General features: G+C 35.2%; 1 long non-coding RNA gene across 2 annotated transcripts; it reads left to right on the top strand.

Annotated features, from left to right (window-relative positions):
- The first annotated feature begins 5119 nt into the window (after positions 1-5119).
- On the top strand, positions 5120-10254 carry LOC104121459 (uncharacterized). 2 transcript variants are annotated; one of them, XR_011412679.1, is made up of 2 exons: positions 5120-5892; positions 10024-10254. It is a non-coding gene; the product is annotated as an uncharacterized lncRNA (long non-coding RNA). The 2 variants fall into 2 exon arrangements; XR_691948.4 differs by lacking the exon at positions 10024-10254 and adding an exon at positions 6997-7941.
- Positions 10255-10540: the final 286 nt, after the last annotated feature.

The following is a 10540-nucleotide window of genomic DNA, read 5'->3' as shown; positions in this document are numbered from 1 at the left end:
CTCAGTTCTCGCATTTGTAACCTTAGGATCGCATTTGCGATAGTAGGAGGAATTTTGTTAGGTTCGTATTTGCGAACAATTCTTTACATTTGTGATAGGGTGCTGGGGTGGGCTAGTTCGCATTTGCGATCAAATGGTCGCATGTTCGCATTTGCGACATCTGCGCCTGGACTAATAGTTGAGAAAATGAGATTTAGCTAATTTCTTATAAACTCTCAACCCTAAATACCCTAGAGGTGATTTTCTAAGAGAAATTCCGTCCCAAAAACATTGGTAAGCAACTTTAATCAATTACCTATTACTTTTCAATTGTTTTCAACATTAAATCTAGGATCTTCATGGTAGAAATTAAAGATTTGGGTAGAATTGGGGGGGTTTTGTAAAATTGAGATTTAGACCTCAAATTGAGGCCGAATTTCGAAACTAATTACATAATCGAGCTCGTGGGTGAATGGGTAATCGGGTTTTGATTCGAATCTCGGGTTTTGACCAAGAGTGCATGGGGTTGAATTTTGTTGACCTTTTGGGAAAAGAGTAAATATCTTAACTTTATGTATTGTAATTGATTTCCCTAGCATTGTATGTTGATATTAAGTTAATTTTGGTTAGATTCGATTGGTTTGGAGGCGAATTCTAGAGGAAATGCTCCGGTTGAACTTTGATTTGATTGCGGAACGAGGTAAGTGGTGGGTCTAACCTTGATTTGAGGGAACTAGGACCCCTTGAACTATGTGTTTTATGAATTACATGTGTAGCGGCATATATGCGAGGTGACGAGTGTATATATGCCGTCACAATAATTGTTTCCGTGCTTTCCCGTATTTTATTAATTATTTTATTTCATGTCTTAACTATCACATGCTTTAATTGCTTCCTATGAATTAACTTGTTACTTCTCACTTATTACTCTTATATTGAAATGTTTGTTTCTTCCATGATTCTATGATTAATTGCTACTTGTCTTAATTATCTTACTTGTAGACTTTAACAGTCACATATTTGGCTTGTCTTGTTGCTTTGTATTATTTGTAGCATTCCTTAATTTGGTACAGGGTTCCTTATTGCTTTGCTTTTATATTCTTTAATCGTAGAAATTCTTGTGAATTGAGTTGTTGCATTGATTACATATATTGATTTTGTTTATGGATCGGGTTGCACGGCGCAACGAGTAGAATAAGGTAGGATTGATATTGACATGGTGGGATCAGGTTGCGTGCCGCAATGAATTATGTGTGTTATGCCCATTGTTGCATTGTGTTAACTTTCAGTATTTTCATATGAGATTCTGAGGACTGACAGTTCTGGTTTCTCTGAGTTCGAGGATTGAGTTTTTCTTCATCAGTTAACTGCTTTATCGTTATTTCCTGCATTCCTTTCCTATTGTCATTATTATTATACTGCATACATGTTATTGTTAGTGACCCGCCTTAGCCTCGTCACTAAATCGTAAAGGTTAGGCTCGGAACTTACAGAGTACATGGGGTCGGTTGTACTCTTACTACACTTTGCACTTCTTGTGCAGATTTTGGAGTCGATCCTAGCGGCGGTCAGTAGATTGCTCTGATTGATTGCTTTAGGGAGATTTGAGGTACATATGCCCTGAAGTCCCCTTTCATATCTTTCTAGCTATTTACTGTATTTCAAATAGTTATATTTTCATTCAAACTTTTATTTGTAGTACTCTAGTCGCCCGCGCACTTGTGACACCAGTTATGAGATTGTATCTAGACATCGCTGTTATTTGGGTTTACTCACTCTATTTTAGTTATATTTCAGTTTATTCAGTTTCTTGATATCATTTAATTGGATTTATGAAAATGGCTAAAACTATTTCTAACATTGACTTGCCTAGCAAGTGAAATGTTAGGTGCCATCACGGTCCCGAGGGTGGGAATTCCGGGTCGTGATAGTTGACTTTATTGATATCGGGTTCGGATTTTGGTTCCGGGATTTTGAGTAGTTTCGTTATGTCATTTATGTCTTGTGTTCAAAATTTGAGGTCATTGCGAGGTGTTTAGGCTTGTTCGCTATTAGTTTTGAATTTGAAAATGTTAATTAGTTTATTAGGCTTGAATTGGCATGCGATTCATGATTTTGATATTGTTTGATATGATTTTAGGCTTCGAATCAGTTTGTATTATGTTTTAGGACTTGTTGGTATATTTGGACGGGGTCCTAGGGGCCTCGGGTATGATTTAGATTGAGCTCATATTCATTTTGGACTTAGAGGAACTGCTGATTTCTGTGCTTCTGGTTTCCTTCATCACGATCACGAAGAGTAGGTCGCGATCGCATAGAATTGTTGCTGGAAATTGGGTCTTTGCTCTTCGCGTTCGCGAAGCCTTGGGGTAGTTGTTCATCACCAATGCGCGTTGAGAGACGCGTTCGCATAGAAAGAAGGGAGGTCCGAGGATGGAACGCGGCTGTTCTTCACGATCGCGTGGTCAGGTCCGCGATCATATAGTCGTTGGAGGTTTGGTCATCGCGTTTGCGACTCTAGTGTCGCGTTTGCGACTCTAGTGTCGCGTTTGCGAAGGAGGATTTGGATAGCTGGAATTTTTTGCTTTGAGATTGCGAAGGCTTTTCCACGATCGCGAAGGGTAATGCCTTGGCAGATGATATAATACTCTATTTCGAGAGTTTGGTTCATTTTAACATATTTTGAGTTGTAGAGCTCAACTTTGGGAGATTTTGGAGGGGATTTTCACAGTTTGGATTGGGGTAAGTGATTTTGACTAGGATTTGTCCATTATTCATGATTCCATATTTATTTTTATCATTTAATTAGTGATTTAAATTGGAGGAATTGGAGATTTTTGTAAAACTTTTCTAAACATAAATTAAGGATTTGAATGTCATTTTGAGGTCGGAATTGGATAGTTTTGGTATGGTTGGACTCGTTATTGAATAGATGTTAAGAATTTATGAATTTTATCGGGTTCCAAGGTGAAATCCCGGTGTTGACTTTTTGAAGTGAGTTAAAGATCTTAGTCTATCTTTTGGAATCACTTCATATGGCTTTTATTGATGGTATTAAGTTATTCTGACTAGATTCAGATCGTCCAAAGTTTGATTTGTGAGGGAATGGCTTCTTAAAGTACTGATTTGGTTAGCTTGAGATAAGTATCTTACCTAAACTTGGTTGAGAAACAAGTTGCCTGAGTTATTTATGATAGCTACATGCTATGGGTGCACATATGTGTGGAGTTGAACCCATGTGCGAGCACCGGGGTATTTATCCATACTCGGGGTAGTGCTTAGGCTATGATATGCCTTGTAATGATTAATAAGCTTTAAGTTGTGATGTTTCTCATATTTGTAACCTTGTTGTAAACTATTTGATCCCTGTTTGAGGTTACATAGAAGCTAAATCCCCGAACTAACTTGTAATTGCTATTTCTATGATGAAATTGCTGATTTGAGCTATGATAGCACAATTTACACATGCCTACATTTTAGCAAGTCATTGATACCAGTCCAGGAGCATGAAATCTGATATTCATTAATCATATACATGTGTTCTTGTATATTTTCTTTTGTGTGATATGGTTTGGACTGGAGGCATGTGAATACGCCGGATGGATTGTATTGATATGTCTGTGATCACGTCGGGCGGATTGTGTTGATATGTTTGTGACCACGGCGGGCGAATTATGTTGATATGCCTGTGACTATGCCGGGCGGATTTTTTTGTTAGGCCTGTGACCACGTCAGGCGGATTATGATATTGAGCTTGTGACCATGTCGGGCTGGTAGCACGTTGAATTGGCCGTGCATGCGTATGCATATGGATCCACCCCCCTAGGGTCACCCTCTCATGTGACTTCTTGATAGTGTACATGCGAAGTAGAGGAAAACTGATTAGTGGGTGGTACAAATATGGAATATTGAGGAAAATCTGGCGAGTGTTTGTTCTGAATTTTGCATTTCATCTTTACTTGCAATTTCTGTAGTTATTTACCTAATTTATTTGCATATCATCTTTTTATGCCGGATTCTTAACTGAGCATAGTACCTGAGTAATTGTGAACACATGTAGACGATTCTTTCTATGCTTTATGACTTTACCACATGACTATTTTGTACTTGTTGAATTGTGAAACTGTACAGGTTATATCTAGTAACATTTATAATTGTTTCTTCTTTTTTCTCGCCAAGGTTAGTTATGATACTTGCTGAGTACATTGGACCGGTTGTACTCATGCTACACTCTCCACTTAATTGTGCAGATCCAGGTGTCAGGACCAGTCAACAGTAGCGTGGTTGCTTATTGAGCTGCATCGAGAGACGAGGTAGAGCTGCATTCTCGTCCGCAATCTTGACGTCTCTTTTCTTATGTATTGTTGTCCTTATTTCGAACAGTATTGTATTTGGTCATATCAAACTTGTATTTCCGTATTAGAACTCATGACTCTGTAGTTACCAGTTTTGGGGAATTTATTTTGTTATGGCATAATTATGTTATGTTAAGGTTTCATACTTGTGTTAATTCTGAAAATCCTGCTTTTATGGTTCTTTATGGTTATATCCGGCTTTCCTAGCAAATGTGTTAGGCGTCATTACGACGAGTTGGATTTTGGGTCGTGACAGTACGATGAAATATGACTTCTTGCACTTGATTTTAGAAAAGCCCCTTTTCATGTTAGTCAACATGATACAGAATATAACCAAAGGTATGATACTAGTCTTTACTGCGAGTTTAATGTATATATTATTCTCTCAGTTTTGTTTAAATATTATCTTGTGAATCGAGAAATGTCATCGAGTCACTCGTCTTACTTCACAAGGTTACAAAAATATACCAACTCAATCACCATTTCTATGTTTCTCCTTTTACGGATCAAGTAAACATTATGCAGTGAGATAAGCTAAAATTGCTTATTCTAGAACTCAAACAAATGCAACATGTACATAGTTTGACCAAAGTTACTTGAAAGCTTTAACTATACAACCAAACCAAATATATTAGAGGGAATCACCCGATGGCTAAACTGGTAAACTTCTATTATTGTAATTGGTTCAGACCATGTTTAAGCCTGATCAATATTAGATGTGACTTTCGAAATAAATTTTTCAATATTCTTACGAGAACTTCAACCTTCAGATATTGATCGTTTGGTTAAATCCTTCCACTTAAGAGTATTTCTCTTAAACTCCTTCCCTCTTTTTCCTTGAAGAACTTGTTTAATACAAACACTAATTTCATCTCTTGTGACTTTTCCCCATTCCCGTTCCCCTTTTTTGGTCCCCACAAGTTAATGACTTAAAGGTAGAGAGTTGAACATGGTGTTGAATCTTAGATTATTTGTTTATTTGTACTTTTGGCTGCTTTGATTGAGGAATTTTCCTATGTCAGTCTTTTTATACGGTTTTAATTTTCCGAAAACTATATTTCTACTACTAATATATAAGAGAGGATAAGCAGGCATGTGATGGTCAACATGTCTGCTTCATCATGAGGGCATTTTTGTTATTTCTTGTGCTGATGACACGTTCACCCTAATTTGCCACACGTAAAAAGCATCGCTTCTTACAACTCAATTCTATCTCTGCTGCATTTCTTTGCTTTGCTTTTGTTTAGTACCAAGTTCTGTCTTGTTCTTCTTTACCCTCCTTTTGTCCTGTAAGTGTTTGATAAAATTCCTCTTTAGCGTTACTGTGTTTTCCTTGCAGTTCTTAGCTGTTGAAAGTAGCTGAATTTTGCTTGTTTAATCAAGATTTTTTTCCTCATCAATAATCTCTCTTTTGATCTGCAATTTTATACAAAGGTGACAAATTTTTCAAAAGAGTAGAGTTTTTGAATATAGCTTTCTGGGATTATCCTCATCACAGGTCCATTGTGTAGTTAGGCATGTTGTAAGCAGCTTTAATTGTGTACATCTGGGATATTGAGTAAGTCTCTTTTGGTATTTGCTTCTCTTTCTAATATAGAAAACACAGTAAAAGTAGTATGCCTATACTCTGGTTTAGATTCTCCTGTAGAATACTAAAATTGTTGCGATAGTAAGTATTATTTTCGTGCGATGAACTTTTGTTGCAGTACATGCAACAAGAGTTAGATTTGTGTCTTTTTCTTTTCCCACAATTACTTCCTGTTTTGCATTGGAGAAATAAATATGTATATTATGTGCAAACGGTAAGCATTTACCCGCAACAACCTAGGATGAGACAAAATCAGCTCTTATAGTCTAAAATTGTTGAAATCATTAAAAGTATTCTTTGTCAATTACAAAGATGAGCTTTTGTTGTTATTGTCTGACTAAACAACAATACATTTACTTTTTTGTTTGGAAGGAGCAGTGTTGTCCAAGCCTCATTTGAGGCACGCTCAAGCCCTGAAGCTCAAAAACGCTCAGGGTATGCGCTTCGCCTCACTTAAGTTGCGCTTCATTATAGGCAATGCACTAAGGTGTGCGCCTCATTGCCTATGCTTGAATAAAGCGGTGCAAAACAAATAAATGTCATTGGCAAAAAGAAATCTCAATTGTTAAGGAAATCATTATGAATGAAGTTGTCATTTATTCTTGCATTACATATATATATATATATATATATATATATCTTTTTTTTTTCTTTATTACGCCTTTTTCAACTAAAACCCACACTTCAATTGCACTTTGCGCTTAAAGCCCCCTTTGACTACACTAGGAAGGAGTTATAATATGTTACATCTTTAATTTCTTTTTATTAGTATTAACTATGTCTAAAATTTATCTGCCTATAATGGTATATCTGTAAGTTCTTCCTATAAAAAAATAGTTATATTATGTGGGTACTTCTTGGCGCATCACAAAAATATAGATAGGATCGTCGTGTCAACAAAAAAAAGATTAAGGTATTAAGAGCTAAATGTATCTTTCTGCTTCTTTCTTTCTATGAATTTGCTGAATTTTGATTCAGCTGAATAGATGAAAATCGAACTTTCATGTTTGAGACGAGTATACAGTGTTATATGAAGATTTTTGAATTTTCATTTATGTTATAACATGTTTGCAGATGGATCAGATTGGACACTATATACTTATGGTGAAGAAAACTTAGCAGATTGTTTGGTTCCTGATCTCTCTTTGCACATATTATGCAGGAAAGTGCCCTTTCATGGCTACATAGTACAAAAAATACTTTTTGCTTATTGTATCACTTTGCTTTCAATATGGAACTATATTAGTCTTGCCATCAAATCCTTGATTGTGTAACTATAATGTTTGACCGTTATAGTTTGCGTGAAGTTTAATATATCAATTACTAGAATGTTATACAACATTGAAAATTGACAGTACATTAACAAACCTTGAGGGAACGAAGAAAGTATCATAAAAAATGAAAAGGGTACTATTGCTTCATCATGAGGGCATTTTTGTTATTTCTTGTGCTGATGACACGTTCACCCTAATTTGCCACATAAAAAGCATCGCTTCTTACAACTCAATTCTATCTCTGCTGCATTTCTTTGCTTTTCTTTTGTTTAGTACCAAGTTCTGTCTTGTTCTTCTTTACCCTCCTTTTGTCCTGTAAGTGTTTGATAAAATTCCTCTTCAGCTTTACTATGTTTTCCTTGCAGTTCATAGCCGTTGAAAGTTACTGAATTTTGCTTGTTTAATCAAGATTTTTTATCTCATCAATAATCTCTCTTTTGATCTGCAATTTTATACAAAGGAGACAAATTTTTCAAAAGAGTAGAGTTTTTGAATATAGCCTTCTGGGATTATCCTCATCGCAGATCCATTGTGTAGTTAGGCGTATTGTAAGCAGCTTTAATTGTGTACATCTTGAGTCTCTTTTGGTATTTGCTTCTCTTTCTGGTATAGAAAACACAGTAAAAGTAGTGTGACTATACTCTGGTTTAGATTCTCTTGTAGAATACTAAAATTATTGCGATAGTAGGCATTATTTTCGTGCGACGAACTTCTGTTGCAGTGAAGGCAACAAGAGTTTGATTTGCATCTTTTTCTTTTTTCAGAATTACTTCCTATTTTGCATTGGAGAAATATAAATATTGTGTGCAAATGGTAAGTATTTACCAGCATGAACCTAGCAAGAGACAAAATCAATTCTTATAGTCTAAAATTTTTGAAAACATTAAAAGTATTCTTACCCATTAACAAAGATAAGCTTCCGTTGTTATTGTCTGACTAAACAACAACACGTCTAATTTTTTGTTTGGAAGGAGCAGTGTTGTCCAAGCCTCATTTGAGGCGCGCTTAAGCCCTGAAACTCAAAAAAGCTCAAGGTATGCGCTTCGCCTCACTTAGGTTGCGCTTCATTATAGGCAATGCACTAAGGTGTGTGCCTCATTGCCTATCCTTGAATAAAGCGGTGCAAAATAAATAAATGTAATTGGCAAAAAAAAATCTCAATTGTTGAGGAAATCACTATGAATGAAATTGCCATTTTTTCTTGCATTATATATATATATATATATATATATATATATATATATATGTTTTTTTTCTTTGTTGCGCCTTTTTCAACTAAAGCTCACACTTCAATTGCACTTTGCGCTTAAAGCCCTCTTTGACCACACTGGGAAGGAGTTATATTATGTTGCATCTTTAATTTCTTTTGATTAGTGTTAACTATGTCTAAAACGTAAATGCCTATAAAGGCATATCTATAAGTTCTACCTATAAAAAAATAGTATATTATGTGGGTATTTCTTGGTGCATCACAAAAAATAGAGATAGGATCTTCGTGTCAACAAAAAAAAAGATTAAGGTATTAAGAGCTAAATGTATCTTTCTGCTTCTTTCTTTCTATGAATTTGCTGAATTTTGATTCAGCTGAATAGATGAAAAACTGAACTTCTGTGTTTAATACGAGTATATGTATGCAGATGGATCAAATTTGACACTATATACTTATGGTGAAGAAAACTTTACAAATTATTTGGTTCCTAATATTTCTTTGCACATATTATGCAGGAAAGAGCCCTTTCATGGCTACATAGTACAAAAAATACTTTTTGCTTAATGTATCACTTTGCTTTCAATATGGAACTATATTAGTCTTGCCATCAAATCCTTGATTGTGTAACTATAGTGTTTGACCGTTGCAGTTTGTGTGAAGTTTAATATATCAATTACCAGAATGTTATACAGCATTGGAAATTGATAGTACATTAACAAACCTTTAGGGAATGAAGAACGTATCACCAAAAATGAAAAGGGTACTATTGCTTCATCATGAGGGCATGTTTGTCATTTCTTGTGTTGGTGACACGTTCGCCTTAATTTGGAACGTAAAAAGCATCGCTTCTTACAACTCAATTCTATCTCTATTGCATTTCTTTGCTTTGTTTTTGTTTAGTACCAAGTTCTTTCTTGTTCTTCTTTACCCTCCTATTGTCCTGTAAGTGTTTGATAAAATTCCTCTTCAGCTTTACTGTGTTTTTCTTGCAGTTCTTAGCTGTTAAAAACTGCTGAATTTTGCTTCTTTAATCAAGGGTTTTTCCCTCATCAATAATCTCTTTTTTGATCTGCAATTTTATACAAAGGTGACAAATTTTTCAAAAGAGTAGAGTTTTTGAATATAGCTTTCTGGGATTATCCTCATCGCAAGTCCATTGTGTAGTTAGGCGTAGTTGTAAGAAACTTTAATTGTGTACATCTTGGATATTGAGTAAGTCTCTTTTGGTATTTGCTTTTCTTTCTGGTATAGAAAACACAATAAATGTAGTATGACTATACTCTGGTTTAGATTCTCCTGTAGAATACTAAAATTGATGCGATAGTAAGCATTATTTTCGTGCGATGAACTTTTGTTGCAGTGCAGGAAACAAGAGTTTGATTTGCGTCTTTTTCTTTTCTCAGAATTACTTCCTATTTTGCACTGGAGAAATATAAATATTCTGTGCAAATGGTAAGTATTTACCCGCATGAACCTAGCAAGAGACAAAATCAGTTCGTATAGTCTGAAATTTTTGAAAATCATTAAAAGTATTCTTTCCCAATTACAAAGATAAGCTTTCGTTGTTATTGTCTGACTAAACAACAACACGTCTAATTTTTTGTTTGGAAGGAGCAGTGTTGTCCAAGCCTCATTTGAGTCGCGCTTAAGCGCTGAAGGTAAAAAACGCTCAGGGTATGCGCTTCGCCTCACTTAGGTTGCGCTTCACTATAGGCAAGGCACTAACGTGTGCGCCTTATTGCCTATGCTTGAATAAAGTGATGCAAAACAAATAAATGTAATTGGCAAAAAGAAATCTCAATTGTTGAGGAAATCATTATCAATGGAATTGTCATTTTTTTTGTATTACATATATATTTTTATTTTTTTCTTCGTTGCTCCTTTTTCAACTAAATCCCACACTTCAATTGCACTTTCCGCTTAAATCCCCCTTTGACTACACTGGGAAGGAGTTATAATATGTTGCATCTTTAATTTCTTTTGATTAGTATTAACTATGTCTAAAACTTATCTGCCTATAAAGGCATATCTATAAGTTCTTTCTATAAAATAATAGTTATATTATGTGAGAAGAAGATTGGAAGATTATCAACCGCGTTACTTGTGGTACCATTTGATCTTACCTCGCAAGAGA

Source organism: Nicotiana tomentosiformis, chromosome 12 (assembly GCF_000390325.3).
Source record: "Nicotiana tomentosiformis chromosome 12, ASM39032v3, whole genome shotgun sequence".
In the NCBI taxonomy this organism is placed as follows: Eukaryota; Viridiplantae; Streptophyta; class Magnoliopsida; order Solanales; family Solanaceae; genus Nicotiana; species Nicotiana tomentosiformis.
Note: the sequence above shows the minus strand (reverse complement) of the source record. Positions and strands in the feature narration are given on the sequence as shown.